Genomic DNA, 21,733 nt, shown 5'->3' with positions numbered 1-21,733 from the left:
TGAAGATGTGTGTGTACTTGTGGCCATGTCTCTAATAGATATGCTAATGCAGTCATTCTCTCCACTTCACTCTTTTATTCTGCCAATTAAAGCAAACGCCTAGAAAAGAATAATTAAGCCATGCACGGGCAAAAGACTGCTACATCGCTGCTCTAATGAAACATTATTGATTTCCTTTTTACCCAGCGTTGCTCACACACACACACACACACACACACACACATGCACACACAATGTTTTCCACACACTGAAGCAAATGGACTTGTGGGAAGAGGCCTCCTCTTTGCCAGTATGACCATTGTGAGGCCAGACCAATTAGGACGCCAACAACGGGACAGAATAGATGCACCACACGACAAGAATTAGCAATAATACAGGAGTGTGTGTGTGTGTGTGGGCCAGATTTTAGGCCAGATCTGAAGCCTAATGAAACTGAGAGTCTGTATTTGAACTGAGCAGCCAACACACAGAGACATGCACTATAATTATCTGTCAGTGATCTCCAGTGCTCCTACTGGCAGATGAAGGGGTGGACGGTTTATGTCTGGACAAATGAAACAAAATTAAGCTCGAACAAAAGCACTATGTAATTGTCGGACAATTCTGCAGACACAGGCCCTCGCAAATCAATATGGCTCCAATTAAAATATGCTGCAGCCAATTAGACCTATTGAGATTGTGTTGGGAAAATGATGGGGTGCCTTTAAAGCCCTGATGTGTGCATTTACACAGACCGAAGCCTGTAATGATTCACTCATGCACAAAAAAAGTCTGATTGTCCAGGTCATCGAGACAAGCCTCTCTAGAAATGAGGGAAATAGGATTACAGAGAACACAGTCTTCTCAAAAGATGTCAAGGAATCTTTTTTTTTTTTTTAAATGCTTGTGTATTAGCCCACACTCTGGTTGGGATTCAAATTCAAATACTAAAGACTGTTAATTACCTTATCTAGGCTGTTTTAAATGCTCCATCTCAAACATAATGAACACTTTTGAGTAACAAAAAGTGTCTTTCCTACTAATTTAACTTATATATTTTGAAAATTACTCAATATTCAGGGCCCCAAAAACTTAAAAATGTGCTTTATGTAGAAACATCTACTCTGCTGTTCACAAGTTTAGGGTAAGTATTTTTTTTTTTTTTAAAGAAAATAACACTTTTATTTGCATTAAATTGATCAAAAGTGACAGAATGACCATTTCCACAAAAATAAGCAGCACGACTGTTTTCAACATAGATAATAATAAGAAATGTTTTTGGGCATCAAATCAGCATATTAGAATGATTTACGAAGGATCATGTGACACTGAAGACTGGAAACATGGCTCCTGAAAATTCAGCTTTGCCATCACAGGAATAAATTCCTATTTAGGACCGTTTTTACTCTTCAACTTTTATTTTGAACAAATATCAATAGTGATCAGTAGTGTATACAGTAAAGTCAAAAATATCAGTTTTAATGACTGAATCAACCAGACTATACTTTTAAGGGTTTAAGGGAATCAGCTAAAATTAATCCTTAAAATAACACTTTATAGTATAACCACATTTTAGTACAATAACAGTTGCTTTTATATCTTATTGTCTGAAACTGCAGCTGAGTGGGCTGAATAATAATTCTAATGCACTCATTCATTTTAGTGAATAGATTTGTTTGGACAGTTCTGGTAAATTAAGCTGTTTTCATTTGATTTATAAACTGTACAACCGAACCAATTTACTACAACTATTCACTGATGTATTTAAGGCCTCGCAAAGAAAAAAGTGCAATATGTTTTCTAAATTAGATATTTAGATATACTAGAATATACTAGATATACTTGTTGGCTATATTTAGCACGTGTTATAGTTTTATTAGTTGTATTTTTAGTTCTACCTAAAGGGGTAGTTCACCCAAATATGATAATTCTGTCACTGTTTACTCACCCTCATGTTGTTCCAATCCTCTATGACTTTCTTTCTTCTGTGGAACACAAAAGAAAATATTTTTAGGACATTAGGGACATATTTTTAGAGTGTCTCAACAATTATGAAAATATATAGCTTTAATACTTGAGTGTTGTATGGTTGCATAATTTTAGTATACTACTTTTTTTTTTTTAAATGGTAGCTTGACTGTAGTTTAAACACTTCAAATTATTATTAGCTTGTAGCTACTGATTCAAAGTAGCTATATGAGTAGCAAACAGATACAACAGAATTTTGGAACTGATATCATTTAGAACACAGGGAAACGGGGTTAGAAAACAAGTTTTGTGGGGCGTTCACAGCCAGAAGATATACTTAAGATGCCAACCAAGAAAGTGCTTAGTGTAGATCTGCTCTGGTATATCAGACTGGCTGAGAAATGATAAGTGAAAAGATGAAAAGTGCCAGGAACCTTAAAAAAAATGAAAAGATTACATTTTCTGTTTTATTCCGCTCTTATTTTTTGTTTTCTCTGTCTCTCTCTCCATTCCTTCCCTCCCACCCCGGGTCGCAGAGAACGAGAAAGACCATCATTTATGATTTAAGGCTGAGGCTTCATTTGAGATGTGTTTCCGTGCTTTTCCTTTTACCCAGTCAAGCGGCTGGTTAACAAGCACAAGATTAAAAACACATTTCTCAATAAACATCCTGGTCACAGCACTTAAATGGACACTGCATTGAGATCGAAAGCACATTAGTCTAAATACTAAAGCCCTCTCGCCGCGCTTTCAATTCGCGAACTGTCCAATGAAAAACAGAATTAGACTCGACGACTATCACCATCTAATGGACTAATAACAAAATCTGATAAAAGCTGTTATCAGGGGCAAAACCGCAACACAGAGGACAGGGGCGAAAAAGAAAGAAAAGAAGAATAAAAAAAACTTATTCGCGGTAGCAAGCTTAATGGTTTTTCACATAGGGGAAAAGGGTAATTTAAACAAGTACATTTTGTGCTTATTGAGCTTGTTTTGTCTCGTTTGAGACTGAAAATGGGCCAAATCCTTTTTTTCTTTTGAGAATGAGAAAAAAATGCAGTGACAAAGGGGGGGTTGCTATAAAAGAGCAGAAATATATAAAAGCCCAGGCCAGGCTTGCTCTGTTCTCAGTGAACAAGCACTAGCACACACACACACACACACACACACACACTACCTTTCTCTTGTCCCCTTGGTGTAATTACATGAAATTAAAAGCATGTGGCTCTTAATGCACTTGTTATTCTGAAATAGAGCCTCAATACAACACACCCCCATTTCCCATTTCTTCCTTTTTCACTCTCTATTTCTCACAGAGATGCTACTCGCAACCTCAGTTCAATAGGCCGCTGACGTGCATAAAAAAATCCTGTTTAGACAGAAAACAAAGAGTTAATCACCCACGCATCTGATCTCCGCCTCTTCCCCCCTACTTATTTTTACTCGTCCCTTTAATAGATTTTACGATAAATTAACTGCATTTTACTTTACAGAACAGACTCCATCAATGAGGCGGGAGAGCAGGGGGCATCGGGTTACAGTACAGGGAACTGACTCGGCACTCTGAGCAGATGCAATTAGGCCCCATTAGCCAGAGTCTAATTAGCCGAGGGTTATGTTGATATTTCAAGTGCTGTTTTATTATGGTGTTTTGTTTCCGAACAGTATCTCCAAAAACAGCGCCGGGAGACGCGAAAAGAGAGAGGAACGGGTCAATAGAAAGTCATCCGAAAAGAGCACGAGAGAACGCATGATAGCAGAGAAGGCAGAGGAGGAAGAGAGATGGAGAAAACGAGCGAAAGGGAAACGAAAGCCCTCGGCTGAGAGAAATTAAATTGATCTGCTTGAGGTGCCACATTTAATTGTTAGGCAACAGAGGGACATGACATTTTACCTCCTCTCTTACTCTCTCTTCCACTCTCGCTCACTTGTTCTCTCTCTCTACTCACATTAGCTCACCGCATCGCCTCAAATTCTCTAGCTGGAGGCAGACAGTCTACCACACGCTGTCTCCTTGTCCACACGTCCAAACCATCACGCCCCCCCACCCCCATTCATACACACATACACACACTGGACGTGACCCTGACTCATCCTTCTCTGCCCTTCTCACTCAAACTCTTGTCATATTCATCACTTTTCAGTTCTTGCATCCTCCCTAATGTTCTGTTCTTTTTTCACGGGAAACAGATATAAAAAAAAGACTGTAGCTGCTTTAAATATTAAGTGGCTCATTATTCTAGAATGACATTTTATGCTTCTTTTGGTTTTTACCTACCATCCAGCCGGCTGCCAAGAGCAGGGTATTCAAAACAATTGAGTTCATTACAATCAATTACTGTATGATTCATCAGATAAGATAAACAGAGCAGTTCATCAACATCACAAACACTAATATACCCAAGCACAAACATGCCAGACTCATGTGCTCTCCCCCTATGTACACACATTTATCAATCTAAAATAAATATAAATGAGTCTTTTTTTTACATGCAACTCAAACTCACAAACTAAACATTATAACTTTACAATAAGACTATATACGTTATCATTCATTATTAGAAAATGTTTTACAGCATTCATTGCTTGTTAGTGAAAATATAAACCCCTTTGAAAATGGATGGATAATATAATATAATATATGTTAATTCATAACAAACTACATAAAGTCAGAATGTATTTATACATTTAATAAATGAATGTTCACAATAAATGTTGATAATAAATGATTAAAAAAATTAATAAATGTTGATAATAAATGATAAGTATCATTCAATGTTAGTTCATGTTACCTACTGCATTAACTAATAATTGAAAATGGATGAATAATATAATATAAATGTTAAATCATAATGAAGTACATAAAGTCCAAATGTATTTAAACATATTAATAAAATATACAATTTAATAAATTAATGCTCAAAAAGATTAATAAATGCTGTAAAGTATCATTCAGTGTTAGTTCGTGTTACCCACTGCATTAACTAATGTCAACGTGTGCAACCTTATCGTAAAGTGTCACCGCAAGATCAGTTTCATACCAGATTGGCAATTACTTAATCTTTAACAGAGCCTCTATCTGTCAGAATGGCAAATCATGGAATAAGACCCAGGATCAAGACAAGGCCACAATCCTCAGTCTGTTTACAACAAAGAGAATCAAGCGTGCGGCTGGTTATGTATTGCTGGAAAGCGCCTCGGGGGCTATCAGGTGTCTGCCCTCTGCACACAAACTCCTCGTAATCCAAAAGATGCTGTCCGCCAAAGCCCGCCATGGATCAGCCCACAGCCATGACAGAAACCTTAATAAAATGCTTTTGATGGAGAGTGGACGGAAGTGTTTGATGCATAGAGATGATGTTCCTCACTCTGGAGAATAACTATAATCCATCTGGTGGCAGCGTTGGACATTTGCTTTCAAAACTCAGAGTTTGAAGTTGTTTTTCAGCATTAAGGATGATATCTTGAATAATTGGATCCATTTAAAAGGGTTTTACTGTAATATAAGTTGGAGAAAATCAATAGCCTAGAGTAACATAAGTTAGGGTGATAATCAAGTCTCTGATGAGAAAAACTAAACATAATCCTAATTTTACATTCTGTATATTACTATAATTTTCTCTGGGCTAAAGTGGTGTAAATGCTCTGTAACTCAACATTTACGCACTATGCAATAAAAAAAAAATTACAGAGAGAGAGAGAGAGAGAGAGAGAGAGAGAATGAGAGAGCGGGAGAGAGAAGAGGTAAAATCAATGGCTGGTTCTTCTGTCCACCAGTTCCCTACAATATTTGGTTTCTTGGGGCATATTTGTTTCCACGGAGGCTGAGCATAAAGGCCATTGAATCGAAACGTCAATTCATTATCTCAAAGAGGCAGCTCCTAAAGCACCAGGCTCTTCCAGGAACAGCCTCACCTCAGGACCTGCATCACTGTAACCAGAGTGCATATGAAAATAAGAAATTAATGCATCCTGATTGATCGACGCCCTTTCTGATCTATTTCAGTTTCAGATTAGAGAGGATAAAACCCTTTGGTTTTTGTCTTTTCTTTTTCTTCCCTGTGTGAGTGTGAGACAAATATATGCAAGGAGAAAAATGTGAGCAAAATTTCCCAATTTTTTTTTTCTCTCCAAACCATGATAAGAAACTTACTGGAGTAGCTCCCTATTAATTGAAGTTTAAATTGATTTCAATAATAATAATAGGCCATGCAAACATTACCTGAATATCACACTCTAGACTCGTGTGACATTACAGTCATTACAGATACTTCACATAGCATCGCTTTTATATTATGATATATTTAGATATGTATGTAAATATATAGATATTTCATTTATACAAATCTATATAAATTATTTAATGTCTATAAATACTTACATATTTTATATACAGTACTCATATCATATCTATATTTAAAGGATTCTTATAAATATATGCTGCACATAAAATGAATGTTATATATACACACACACACACACACACTTATGTATAAAGTCAATAAAAATCCCTTTTAAAGAGCTGTGCCAATAGTTATAAGCTGATCAATAAATACTTCATCGGTAAGTAATAACGGATGGGGTGAATGAAGCCCATTACTGTCATTATATGTGCTCGTAATTATCGTAATAATGTGTAATTATTGATTCATGATTGCATTTTAGACTCAGAGACGGCAGAAATGGAGGTGGCAGAAAATGTAAGGATGTCTTAGCTGTGCAGACAGTCGCGGTGGAGTACAGGCGTCTGTGGCCAACCTCCGTTGACATCCATCCGTCCATTTCAACCGCCCTGCACTCATTTTATCCATTCGTATTACTTCTCTTCCCTCCATTTCACGTTCGCTAATCCAACTCTTGGTTCATGTTTCGGTCTCTGAAGGGCAATGCGGCACTGGGATCTGACATGGACCTTATCGCCAGCCGGTTCATCCTCCATTTACAAATATTTCTTTGTAAATAACATATCGTGTTTTTATGTAACATCCCAGTGGGAAGACGGAAGGCCCTCTTGGGGTACAAAGCTGGGGGTCAGTATTGAACTCGGAGCATCTGTCTGGGAATTCGTAGAAGGTTGCCAGTCTGTCAGATCCAAGACCAGTTCGGCATTTCGTTCTTTATTGCGATGAGGCTGAGTGAAGTAGATATAAGATGTAACCATCTGTTTGGTGTCTTGATTTGGGACTTGGGAGCTTATGTGTGTGTGTGTTTTTAGGACAACTGGATTCCTCAAGAAGGCCCCAGCGTTGACAGTCCCAAAGGGGGGGGGGGACCGCCTTCTGTTGCCGAGGGCGACAACCCTTCCCATAAACCCCCCCTCCGTTGCCAGTCCCTTGAAACCCCATAATGGACGACGCATGTCATCAGGACCAAAGGAACATCCCTAAGGACCCCTCTGGGGCTGCCCTCTCCCTGCCCGCTCCCCTTGACTTCTGCTGCTTAAAACATAATAAATAATCCTTCATTTGACATCCACTGAAATTGACTAGAGCTTAAACCTCATCATTACAGGCAAGTCTGAATGCACAAGCAACAGACTGCAGTTAATACGAGAATAAAGTGGACAACAAAACAAGATGTTGAATTCTAGTTAGTCCTGCATGTTAATTTGTGAGTGAAAACAGAATAATGGTTGGTAAATAACCATGCTGATGTCGGTTTAGGACTTCATGGCAACAACAAAGTCTCAAACGGCTTAAAGGGGAGCAATATTGCCGGTCTCTTTGGATCGCATTGAGCTAGTAAGTCTTTGCCAAATGTGTCTAATGCAATACGAGTCAGGCCTTAATAGTATGGAAATTATACACAATAACACTCTGGACACCACAAACCATTGCGTGAATGTGTGTGTGTGTGTGTGTGTGTGTGTTTGTGCCCCAATGCTAATTGTGTCCAATTTGGGCAGTCGCCACCTTGGACTCAGACTCCGACATATTAGCTTCATTAGCAGATTCAATGTAATCACCACACTCTAAAATAAACAAACAGAGTAGCGAAAGCCAGCTCTCAGTCATCCTGCCAACGTACGCCAGCCAGCGCTGCAGCTTTTAGGCCCTGCATTTACATGCAATTATCTTCTTATATAATTAAGCACATTCGCTTAACGAGCACCTTGCGAACGGATGGCGCAAACGAGAACCTGAAAGAGGGAGAAAGAGAGAGCGAGAGAGAGTAATTAGATGTTGATATGTCTGTGTTAATGGAGGAAATTAAAGAACATACGGGATTGAATAGATGAAGGGAGAGACGAACAGGAAGACGCTGATCGAGTGGCCGAGTTGGCTATCCAAACAAACCAAGGTGGCTCATTACGTACATGTTGAGCAGAACTAATATCTAAACATTAGCACAAAAACAGGTAAACTCTGACAATCACACATCTCATTTACTGCGGAAAGGTAAAGTGGCAGCTCTCACTATTTGCTACCGCTTGCCGTATCTGAGGCTCGCCTCCAGCCAAGACCTGTTCTACCACAAAGCGCCCCCTTGTCATGTCCCAGTGCCATACTGTCACTACGCAGGTCGCCTCCCTCTCCCCTCCGCAGTCAAACTGACCTTTTCTTACAGCCACATAATACCTTAAACCCCTCAAAGGCAACGGCATTGTGCTGCTAATATGGGTCCTTCAGCAGACCCCAGGTGTAAAATATAATCCAACCGGGCCAGGCAGGGTTCAAAGCCTCGCCTGCTTTTGAATGCCTGCCAGAGTCCTATCGCCATGATTGCTGTAGCTCACGCTGAAAAGACGATACAAACTATGCGCGTCAGTAAGAATATCTGGCCGCCTTTGTTCCACTGAGCCTGTCGAACACTTTATCAGCCCTGAGTGCGGATTACCTCAGGGAGCACCCAAGCTTTCTATCCCCCCACAACACGAACATGACACCCACCCTCCACAATGCAAACCTACCGCGTCCTCCCAGGACTAATTGGCGATGTTCACCTTAGGATCAGGAGGAGTCAGGCATTGGAGAGTCAGCTGTTACATTGAGGAGCGGAGAAAGACTGCCTGCAAAGTGGGAAAAGGCGAGTTTGAAAATCTATAAGTGTAGTATTTTTCAGAACACGTGTGTTGGGCTTTGAAACCTTGGCTTCATATGTTCTGTACACTTTCTCTGAAACTCTTTTTGTGTTGCCTGACCGTCCATAGTGTTGACAGGTAAAGGGACATTCCCAGAACGTTCCACAGCAGGAAACAGAATGAATGGCTCCTGTGAGTGTTGAGGAAGCCGTGAAGACTTTCAGAACTTGGTTGCAGTGCCCTCATCTGGTAAACGGAGTAACTGACTTGACAATTGCTGCTGTAACCTGCTTGACAAAAACACTATCATTCTGCATACAATATACTTCATCTGGAGATAAACACTGCACGAGACAAAACAGTACACCAGTTAGAGCTTGTATACATTTTGGTGAATAAATCAGGTGGTGATTCTTTGACTATGAGCATTTTTTAACCTGTGAACTAAAATAAACTCTGAAAACAATTACACTCTAACTAGGTTATTTATTTATTTATTTTTATCTACTAACAACGTCCAACAGTGAATATACATGTACTGTAGCACAGGACAATTGTTTCCCTGAAAAAACAGATGTTGTTTTCATAGCAAAATGCTAGTCAAGACAATGTATCATTTAAGATAAGGTGGAAATTATGGCTTTAATATTTTTCAAATAGGAAGGCCAAATTTTTGTCTTGGTCATTTTCAAGCTAAGCTAATTTTCATACTTTTCCCCACTCTTTTTGCATAATTGCGATATTTACCTTGATATTTCTTGTTTTTCTGCACACATCATGTATCAGACTTAATCGCAAGCACACTCTTTAAAGACACTGTTGTCTCTGGGGTAACCAAGTATACTAACTTCACAAAAAAAACTTCTAGGCTGAACTGTGGGTTGTGGTGGAGATGACAGCACAACTGAAGGACGGTCATAAATGTGTCTAAAAATGAAATGTAAATGTGTCATATATGTGTCTAAAAACTAATATAAATACATTTTTCCCCCACACAATAAATATTGAAATGATTAATTTCAGTCTTGAAAAGAATGTCAGTTTTAAAACAGATTTAATATATACAGTTGTGTGCAAAATTATTCATACCCTTGGTAAATATGATCAAAGAAGGCTGTGAAAATAACTCCACATTGTTTATCCATTTGATCTTTCATTCAAAAATGTTAAAAAAAAAAAAAAAAAAAAATGTTTAAGTAAAAGTGGGGGGAAATCACATTATGAAATGAATATTTTTCTCTGGTACACAATGGTCACAATTATTGGTACCCCTAAAAAATTCTCATGATTAAAATATCTCTGAAGTATATGCCCATTCATATTTGCATTTTTTATTAATCCAGGGTGACTAGGAACATGAAATTATCCAGCCATGGCTTCCTGTTTCACAGGAATAATAATATACCAAATTCCCTTAATCATACATCACAAGGAGTAAAATCAAAGAATCTATTTCTGTTGTGCAGCAAAAGTTTGTTAAGTTTCACAAATTAGAAAGTGGCTGTAAGAAAAGAGCTAAAGCATTAAAAATTCCCATTTCCACCATCAGGGCAATAATGAAAAATTTCCAGTCAACAGAAAATGTTGCAGATCTGCCTGGAAGAGGACGCGAGTCTATTGTGTCTTAAAGCAAGGTGAGGAGGATAGTTTGAGTGGCCAAAGACACTCCAATGATCACAGCTGAAGAATTGCAGAAAACAGTTGAGTCTTGTAGTCAGAAACCTCAAAAATGATCAAACAGCACCTACATCACCACATGTTGTTTGGGAGGTTTCAAGAAAATTATAGAAAAGAAAACACTTTCATCCAAAAACAAACTCCAGCATATTCATTTGCTAGACTACTGGAACTTCAAACGGGACTGGATTCTATGGTCAGATTAAACTAAAAAAATGAGCTTTTTAGCAGCAAACACTCAAGATGGGTTTGGTGAACACGGGGATAAAAAAGTATCCCATTTGTACAATGAAATATGCTGCTGTATCTTTAATGTTGTGGGCCTATTTTTCTGCCAGAGATCCTGAATATCTTGTTGGCATCATGGCATCAAAGATTCTATCAACTACCAACAGATAAAAAAATTAAAAACTGACTGTCATGCTAGAAATCTTACAATGGGCTGTGGTTGGATCCTCCAACAGGACAATGATCCACAAACAAACATCAAAATCAAAACAAAAATGGGCCACTGTGAAAAAAACCAAGCTTCTGCCATGGCCGTCCCAGTTCCCTGACCTGAACCCTACAGAAAATGAGTGGGGTGAACTGAAGAGAAGAAGTACTAAAATGGAACTGTGAATCTCCAGACTCCAGAAAAAGGATCTGGAGTGATTCTGTATGAAGGAATGGTCTCTGATCACTTGTCAGATGTTCTCCAAACTTATCAAGAATTATAGGTGAAGACTCAGAGCTGATATCTTGGAAAAAGGAGGTTGCAAAAAGTATTGAATTGAAGGGTATGATTAATTGTGGCCAATGTGTATTAGAGAAAAACATTTATTTCATATTGAGCTTTTTCTCCCATTTTAAATTCTTATTCTCCAATGAAAGGCTACATTTTTGTAAATTTTTAAAATAAAAGATCAAAAGGATTAATGATACAGATTTATTTTCAAAGCCTTTTTGATCATATTTACCAAGGGTATGAATAATTTTGAGCACAAATGTATATATATATATATATATATATATATATATATAATATATTTAATATTAATATATATAAATAAATAATTATTTAGAAATAAATATTTGTACAAAATAAATGTAAAAATATTTTAAATGTAGTAAAAATAAATTAGCAAGTCATGAAAAAATCGGTTAATTGGTTTTAATGAAAAATCAACCCCTGGGACATAAAAGTGCCTGCAGCTGATGAAACAGGCATTACGTCTTTCCATACTAAAATGTATATTCACAAATTCTCTTCAAATGTAATAAATGTTTAAAACACAATTATTGTGATCAAACTTGGTAGAAAGTTCCAACACAAAGTTCTCATCATCAAAAATTTCCAAAACTACTGTAAAACAGAGCTCAAAAGTTTCTTCAGGCCTCACAGTCCACGTTTACATGTGACGGCATCATAAAACGATCAGTTGTTCAGCCATTCAGTTGTTTTGTGAATACAAGCAATGCACCCGAAGTAGAATTTCTGCCTTCTCCTCTTTTTCTCCCATTTTCTCCATCCCCCTCTTCCCTCGTTCCCTACCGGGAGGGGAGACACTCCAAGGTCTTTCATTTGTTCTGTTATTATGCCCCCTCTATGCTGGCTCATTTTTCACCCAGCTTACATTAAGTATTGATATTGATTTCTTGTAAATGCTGCTGCAATGGACGGGCCACAGTTCTTTTGTGATTGTTCTGCTTTACCTGTGGGTAATTCATATCAGCTGTGCTGAGGGCAGGCCCTCTGTGCCAGGGTGTCCAGATCGAACATGCCAGCACGGCCTGCTTGAAGACATCCGTCAAAATCACAACTGACTGTAAAATCTAGGTATCTGAACAGGCTTCGAAACTACACAACAGTGCAGTAAAACTGACACGAGATGTAAAATGTATATGCATTTATATATCACAGGCCTACTTTGTGTTACCGGACACAGCTGCAGTGCGCCAGTTCAATCAATTGCTTTCTTTCCCTAAATCATGCAACAAAATCTCTCACAGTGCTGTATTTATTCTCTAGAGCCCACAGAGAGCTCCTTAATGCCATCGGATGATTTAATTTGTGTCCCGTAAGCAAATGACTGTCAGTTAATATTATCTGAATAAGCCAATAGGGGGTTTCAATGGGTGAATTGCAACATGGAACCCATCTGGTGGCCGCAGACGCCAGCATAACACAACAGCGTATACACAGTCAGCTGCAGCTATGGTAAAGAACAGCCCGAGGCTACGTTGTGTTGGTTAGCAAGCCAAACCTCTTCACCTGAGGTTAATGGATGAGGTCGGGCTTAGGGATTTACATTCTTCAAAGAATATTTCAGGTTCAGATCACTCAAAAACTTTTACAAAAATAAATCAATTTTGGCTCAACCCTTGTTTTTTTCAATTTAAAAAAAGCAAAAACAAAGGTTAATGTGAGGCACTCACAATGGAAGAGAAAGAATATTTCAAGTTCAGATCACTCAAAAACTTTTACAAACATAAATCAATTTTGACTCAACCCTTGTTTTCTTAAATAAAAAAAGGCAAAAACAAAGGTTATTGTGAGGCACTTACAATGGAAGAGAAAGAGGACCATTTCTAAAGGATTTAAAAGAAATGTGAAGCTTAAAATTTCATAAAAGTGCGTGAATTTTTCTGTTAAAATACAGATATGTGTTCTATTTGAGGTATAAAGCCATTTAAAAAAAAAAAAAAACATTTATGGCATTGCATTGTCATGGCAAAGTAGTACAATTGCAGAAAATTTTGCAACTTTACCCAAAAAACACCAGTAGGCACTTTTTACACACTAAAATGATGTTAACACACATATTGGAAAAAAAGTATAATATACCTTATAGTTAGTTTAGACGCCATATTGAATACTACATGGATGAAAAAGGTTTGAGTGAAAAGACTTGCAGTCTTTACAATAACACACTGTATAAAGTTCCTAGATCCCATAATTCTCACAACTTTCTAAACTGTCTTATGGAGTTTTTGTCTGCTGTTGTTTAACAACACTTTTATCCATCCTATCTTCACTTTCATTCCAGTCAAAAAATTAAAAGAATAGTTCACCTAAAAATGGATTTTTTTTCATCATTTACTCACCCTTTACTTGTTCCAAACCTTAAACACAAAAGAAGATATATTTGACCAAAATGTTGGTAGCCACACAGTTGACGGTAACCATTGACTTCCATAGTATGTTTTTCATACTATGGAAGTCAATGGTTACCATCAACTGTCAAGGTTGTCAACATTCTTCAAAATATCTTCTTTTGTGTTCAAAAGATGAAAGAAAGTCATACAGAACAACTTGAAGGTGAGTAAATCATGACAGAATTTTCATTTTTGGGTGACTAAGGTCTATAAAGGCTTTTTAACCTTTTGTACTAGAAGAACTTCCTTGGACCTTTCTTTTCTAATGTTTGATTCACAGAAGAGCACCTCCTAGGATCATTTCATCAGGTCCTTTGTGCAAGACTTTTCCTTCTGATAAACACAAATATTGTTCACATCTTATGACTAAACTATTGAAATAGTGAGTATTTTAACATTTCTTGTTCAGCCCCATTCACGTTTATTGAAAGTACATCACTGATTTTAGTCAAAATATATTTTTGTGGTTATCAACAATATGATCCAAATGCAGTTTACTTGTATACTTTATTTAAATAAAAAGTCAGTTATCATCTGAACTCTCTAATATATCTATATGCAAGCCCTGTGACGCACACAGTAAAAAAACACGAGACACGCCACAGTTGTTGTTTAATGTATAACACACAACCCAGGAGGGCGAACTTCATAGCGGCAGCGATCGTCAGGATTCAGTATTTTGACTGGATGTGCGAACCAAGATGGAGTGTGACGGCTGCGCTTTGAGTGGGCCATCCTCCACCTCTGTCTTTCCACAAGGACTACGTCTGCTATAATAGGACAAACCCATTGAAGTTCTACAGGAAGCCATTTTGCAGATAGCGCTCATTAGATCCGTTCATTCTCGGTGCCAAAGTGTTGATCCCACCAATCAGATCTCTCAAACTCTAGGAGCTTATATAACCTTGGTCACCATCCAGCTCTCTCTCCATCTGGCTGCATTAGACCGCTCCACTTTACAGCGCACTCGTTTTCTCATGGAGTGCATTCGCTTTGTCTGTCACGGCAGCGCTAAGATCTCTCTAGCTCTCTCCCTCCCCCTCCCACCTCCCCTCTTAACTCATTTTTTTAATCTCTGTGAAAATGCTGAGCTCCTGCCCGTTATTACCGGGTGTGGGCCGACAGACAGCTGTGTTTGGGCCACTTGTTCCTCAGCTGTGGCTGATTGCAGGCCTCGTGCTCAAGTGTGTGTGTAGAGGCCTGATCATGCGGCCGACTTGCTGCCACTCGCCCTTCTGATGTACGGTTCAAACACCGGCAAATTGACGTTAATCAAATAACGCGGAGGCCCAGAATCAAGCTTGTAAAGTCCCATTTCAGAGCCATGAGAGAGCGAGACGGAGAGAGAGAGAGAGAAAGAGAGGGGTTCTTTTTATTTTGCCGGATTTTGAGGCTTGATTTAATTTCCTTATGCGGGAGAGACCAGCACCCACCATTGTTCTGCACTTAGATTGAATAAGGCAGTTAACCAGCACTAGAGTGAGAAGTACTACTCAACTCCATGGCAGGCCTGATTGCTCGGAGATATATCTATATCAAGCAAATACCTCAAGAGTACAGCAGCTTATTGACTAATGCAGCTCTCGGAGGATGAAATTTGGCACTGTTCATTATGAATCAGTCCGGTATTCCAGCAATTGACATTCATGAACTCTTCACGAAGATGCGGTATTGCCGGTGTAGAGGTTGCTCTCTTGTTTAAAACTTGAATTATGATTTTGTACTTTAAAAAAAAAAAGTTTGTAGGTAGACGGCCAAAACTCTGTTGGACTATTCTGGAAACTCCGAAATACCTGGAAATTTAATTCATCCACAACAAAAAGCTGCGTTTTCTGTTACATTGCAACCCCCCCCCAATCATAATTTTAGTCATGTTTTTTTCAGTTAAAATATCTTTTTTTTTTCATTTTAAGTGGTAAAACAAGTTAAAAACATGATGAAAAATCATGCAAGTGCATTAAAAATACAAAAATATATTCTTAATAATAATAATAATGTCTCAATATCTTATGTGGTGTATTAGCCACTTAAACTTCAAGAACATCTTGTTGTAAGGATTTTTAGATCGAGCCAAAACAGAGCAATTAAAAATTTATTAACAAGTCATTTTTTACAGTGTATGGAGAATAAACGAACATAACCAAAGACGTAGGCTATTAATATTCAAACAAACTGGAACAAAGACACACAAACTTCTAAAATGCCAGCTATATAAAAAAGCACCAAGTAGTTTTCTAAGTACTGTGCAATTTCCACAGCATCTGAATTCCTCAGAAAGCCACAAAAATCCCATCAAATAAACATGAGGTGCTCGGCAAACAATGCCCAATAGTCTTATTCCTCTTAAATAAAACTACTTCCACTGGCTGTACGGAGGCTTTAATATTGCCTTAAATATTAAACGAAAGAACTCTGGGCTCATCTATTTTTCATTTATTGGGTACAAATGTAAGACATCATCAATCTTAGATAAATTACTGACATTTTCATCTCAAATAAAAAAGGGTACACTTTATTCTGAGGGAGAAAGAATTGGCCGCCGCCACCTTCAGCAGCATTATAAGCGTCTGGGGTGTTCGAGAAGGCAGCGGATTTTTATTTCAAAACAGCTCCCTGATTTTAACCATTTAAAGCTGAGCAACACTGCAAATGGCCCTTAGCATAATAACCTGCCACACTCCGATTTTATGATAAGCGTGGAAATTTCAGTAACCACAGCAGGGTTTTGGGACAAGATGTTTTCGCGTCTGTGTGGGTGAGTTAGAGGCTCCGAGGGAAAAAATGGAGGCCTTTAAGAGGTAAACCTTCCCTTATTTCATATCGGCTTCGGAAGAATAAATTGTCGGAGAATTACGGCGGAAATATTTACAAATGACGGCGGCGGAGTGAACTTAGCAGCATGTGAATTCATTAGTCATTTAATACAGCCATAATTATATTGTGTTTGAATCGTATATTTCTGAAAGGTGAGATCGGTCAATGTAGGCCTGAGGGCAGGCGCAGTGTAATTACAACCTGATATACAAATGGGGCCCGTAATGGGGGAACAGTCACAGCCGCCTAGCCTGTGGTGACCCCACCAGAGGATTACCATACAGAAGGGGTGAGCCTGTCTCTCAAAAAATGAAGGGTAAAAAAAAAAAAAAAAAAAATTGAGGTCTCTCAATCCAAGGCCCTGGGGTTCAGACAGCTACCCCCCTACCCGCTAGCTTCACACGGCTAGTGAACTCGGCACGGGCGGTGACATTAATCTGAGCTGCACGCTAATCCGTCATCGCACAGGTATACAGAATGTTGGGGAAACGGGTACAAAACCAGGCAGTGGGATTTATAACAAAAGCTGCGACGTGCTCAGTTAATTCACCTCGACGGTGCTGACAGGCTACTGCCACATGCATAATTCACGCGCTAAAGATGGAGAGAGCAAGAAAAAGTGACACACACACATTTTCACACAAACCTGGCATTATACCCGGGCCCAAATCTCTACGTCTAGGCTTCTTTCCTCTAATTTCCTCAGCAGGATGGATGAATATTTGTTTATCATTCTCTCTCCGTCTCCCAGTCAGCTCTCTATGGCCCTCACGCCTCATTTGCATAGGTAGATTGAGATACAGTGTGAATAACGAGATGTGGGGTGAAAGGGAACATGGGGTTTGTGGTTGATGAATCATTCTCTCTGGCTGGAGCTGCACTTCTGTAAATGTTTGATTAGTTGTAAATGGATTACTGTTAGATTTTGAGGTTGGTAGGTTTTAATGTGGTTTTTGCATTGGCTCAGTGCCAGGCAACGGACTTCCCCAATGGGTACCAAACCTGCGTCTCTGTGTTTTTTTCTAGGTGTTTGTAGCTGAATCTATAGGAAATGCAGTCCAAAAAGATAAATACAATTATATACAGTGTGTGTTTGTGTGTGTGTGTGCATTCTTAATCTGTAAAATATTTTAAATATACAAAAAATATATTTTTTAATTAATAAATAATTAAAATTGCATTCAGTACCGCATATGATAAAATCGCATAGTATATGAAGAAAAATTGCAATCAATATGTAGGCTATACTTATTTTTATATTATAGAATATTTATATTAATACTCAAGATAATTAATAATCTTTAAATATTTTTTTAACCCATTGGTAAAAAACATGTAATAATATTTAGAGATGCATGGGCTTAAATCAAAATGCAACTATGAGCTTAACTTAATTCAAGATATATTTCCAGAATATAATATTGTATTTGTTTTTTTCATCTTTTTTGCCTCATTTGTAAGGAAAACAGAAACACACACCCACACATATATTGATAATGATATAAATATATGAAAAACTACACTTTTCTAAAATTCCAGAATACTAGAAGACTGAAATATCAGGAGTGCTACAATGATCTGTTCATAGCCAGGAATCTCATTTAATCTCTCACCTGCCGTTACCTGCTTGAGGAGACAAGTAATTAGAGAAGTCGAAAGATATTTTTCATTAACTGAAGTTTTGACACCTTTGACCGTTAATCTCATTTTTACACCTTTAATTTCATTTCTGCCACATTCATCTCATTTCTAACACACACTCTCTCTCACCAGCCTGGTCAGACTGCACTTTTCATTCTAATTCTTCCTATGATACCATTTCTCCTTTTCTGGAAAAAAAAAAAGTTGCAATGCTACTGTTGACCTAGTCAGCTGGAATGATTATTCTAGAATAGCAGGGAAATGTTTGTTTATATTTGTGTATATGCGTTGGCAAGGGGTCACAGACTCTTTGCACCCCCACTTCCCTGTGCCCTGCTGTCCTGCTGTGTTTCCCCCAATCTGTTTGCCTTCCAGTGCTGACCTTTCTCCGACTGAGATGTATTAGGCTGGTAGCTCATGCAGGAACGGTGCATTAGGCAGTGTTGGCTGTGGCCCGGTGACAGCCGCAGGAACTGTGAGCTAATGGCTACAGGCTTGTAGAAATTTCCCTCATGAATCAGTAGCTCTAATACTAATGTCGCGCGGCTGCTGACGACGGTACATCGGTGTCGCTCTATCTTCACATTTTCAACTTCCTATCTCTTCATTACCTCATCCACTTCCTTTACCAGCTTCTTCCAGTCACTCATTCCCTCTTCAGTTGTCCGTTATTGGCACGCGCCTCTTTTCTTTTTCCATTAACTTCTTGTCCTTTTCCTTTCATTTTTACTAACCTCTTAACTCAATAGCCAATGCTCTCCGCCCTCATTCTTCGTACTTTTCCTTTAGAGGGAGGGAATTAGATATGGAGGGGAGAGAGAGAGAGAGAGAGAGAGAGAGAGAGAGTTAAGCAGCTCATTACTTTGCACTCTGATTGGGTGGAGTGAGTGAGCTGGGCGATAATAAAGCCTGAATTTTTCAATACGGTTAAAAATGGGTCCGTGACAGCCGAGCTGGAGAGCAAAGGGCCGCCTTAGACAGCGCACAGAGGGCCACCGAATTAGCAATACCATACATCATAAAATCTAATTAAACCCGGCTGCATGGCCAAATGAGCTCCCTCACTCTCCCGCCATTCTATTAAACGAGCTGGAGAGGGCTGACTGAATTATTCACAGTGAAGGATTTTGCATTTATACAAAAATTGTGCACTTAATTGTCCATGCTATATTACAGATTTGGCCTTATGTTAACAATGAGCCTTAAGCACACTTAGTGGGCCGTATCCAGAGTGTGACGGAGCTTATGTGGCCGCCGTGGTTTAACCAGGATGATCACTATACTACGAATAGAGACAACGTGTGAGCATGGGATTGTCATTGTAGGGCTAAGACAATTAATTTGTCAGTCTATTTACAACATATAATTAGAAGGATAGTTCACGCAAAAATAAAAATTCTGTCATTATTAAGAGACAATTCACTTAACTTATTTTTTTAAATTATTATTTACTTAATCATTTTAAGGCAACGAGTTTCCTCAATTTTTTTAAGTTAAGTCAACTTATCACTTTTTACAGTGTAGTAGTTAAGGCCACCTAATATAAAGTGTGACCAGACATTCTACTAACAGTAAGTAACTTTGCAACTACATGTCAACTAGCAGTCATTAGAGTATTGGTAGTCTGTTTAATATCTTCTAACACTTTATTTTGATGGGTTCATAACATACAACATACTGACTATGAGAAACTTTGCAAGTATATGTCAACTTATTCTACTAACCCTAAAGCTACCCTACTGAGAGTTAGTAGATATGTAGTTGCAAATTAATGAGAATTAGTTGACATGTAGTTGACATGTAGTTAAAAAGTTACTTATAGTTAGTAGAATGTCTCAAGTAGGCTATCGAAATAAAGTGAAACCAGATTTGTTGACAGAATTATCAGTTAAGCTAAACATATTTATGGCAGATCCCTCTTTTACTAAAGAGATGGTAAACACAAATATGAAAATCCTGTCATAATTCAAGTAGTTCCAAATCTGTATGACTTACTTTCTTCTGCAGAACACACACATACTAAAAAAGGATATTTTGAATAATGTTTCCATCCATATAATGAAAATCAATGTAGTCCAAAACACTGCACCACATTTCTTTAGTGTTACACAGAAGAAAGAGGTTTTTGCAAAGACATGAGGACGAGTAAATTATGACAGGATTTTCATTTTTGAGTGAACCATCTCTTTAATAAAAGAAGAATCTGGCATTGAGAATAAAAAGACTTATTGAGAATAACTGATGTCTAATTCTGTCAACAAATCTGAGAAGAAAAACAGATGCGACTAAAAAACAGGTGATGATTCTGCAGCTGTGCTATACTCTGGACGGGTCCGAAGCTGAGAATACATCTGTACAGTTGTGAGCGAGAGGCAAAGTCATTTTGTGTATTATTGCTTGTGTATTTCAAGGCCGAGGCTAGGAATTAAAGAGAGAAAGAGTCATCAATCACAAAACTTTCAGTTTTTTTCCACCATAACATTTTTCAATCAATGAGCCATTTCACCATATTCCAGAGAAGGGACCTTTGTCATTATAGCTATTGCTTTTTTACCCCCTCTCAGGCTGTGTCTTTCTCCCTCATTCCTGCCTTTCCCATCTTCCGAGCTTTCCAAAAACACAACTTTATTATAGTCGCTGTCAATACAGTAATAATAAAGAGTGTGCTCGTAGCTGAGGCCGCCGTAATACACTTTTAACAAGAGCGCCGCAGATGCGTGGCCAGTGAATATTGAGTTTTAAAACTCTTCAGCGCGTGATTTGTGGCCCTGTCAGGGTGAGTATTTGTCAGTGTCGGGGCGGTACGGGCTCGTGTTGACAGTTTGCTGGTAAGTTTGGAGTCTAGAAGGCTAAACTCGCTGATCAGCCATTACAGAGAGTCGGTCGGTGACAGTCAGGTGATGGATCTGTGTTTATCGTGGGCTGGGCTTTGCTGCCAGACATTATTATAAAATAAAAGGTAATTTTGTCAGGTTTCAATCAAGCCAGCCGTCATTTGTCATACTATCGTGTTGGCAAGCACGTCCTTGCAGTGATGGATTGTTGTGGCGCGGTGTCTCGTGAAGCCGGCTGCTGTTGTTAAAGTCGGGAGGCATTAGCTGTAAGAGCTGTTTGTTGTGCGTTATCTCTCTGCAACTGACCCCATGAGGTCTTAATCTCTTTTTAGCGATGAAGTGTAGCGCTTGCTTTCCATTGTATTCCTACATGCTGTGTGACATCTCCCCTCGCTCTGCTGGAAGTACATATAAGCCTTTGTTTATCTGTTTTATGGTTTTGCCCTTCTTGCCTATATATCTATATTTCTTTCCAGTGTCTTCCCTAGCTTAGTGGTTTGGCTAATTCTCTCATTCATCCTCCTGAGATCACAATTCATGAAAACTATTTATGTCTTTTCAAGACAAACACTCTTTTCAATGGAACCGTGGGGCATCTGATGAGCTTTAACCATCCTTGATAAAAACCGACCAGGTGGGAGGGCTAAATACAATCAAATAT

General features: G+C 38.5%; 1 protein-coding gene across 3 annotated transcripts in view; it reads right to left on the bottom strand.

Moving 5' to 3' along the window:
• Window positions 1-1,927: 1,927 nt before the first annotated feature.
• chst15 (carbohydrate (N-acetylgalactosamine 4-sulfate 6-O) sulfotransferase 15) overlaps window positions 1,928-21,733 on the bottom strand; it is a 119,704-nt gene continuing 99,898 nt past the window's right edge. For all 3 annotated transcript variants that reach the window (XR_009266642.1, XR_009266643.1, XR_009266644.1), the window contains one exon: window positions 1,928-1,964. The gene's annotated coding sequence lies outside the window, so the exon portion shown is untranslated. The remainder of the gene's footprint in view (window positions 1,965-21,733) is intronic.

Source organism: Onychostoma macrolepis, chromosome 17 (assembly GCF_012432095.1).
Source record: "Onychostoma macrolepis isolate SWU-2019 chromosome 17, ASM1243209v1, whole genome shotgun sequence".
Classification (NCBI taxonomy): Eukaryota; Metazoa; Chordata; class Actinopteri; order Cypriniformes; family Cyprinidae; genus Onychostoma; species Onychostoma macrolepis.
The sequence above is the reverse complement of the archived record's forward strand: the minus strand, read 5'-3'. Positions and strand labels throughout refer to the sequence as shown.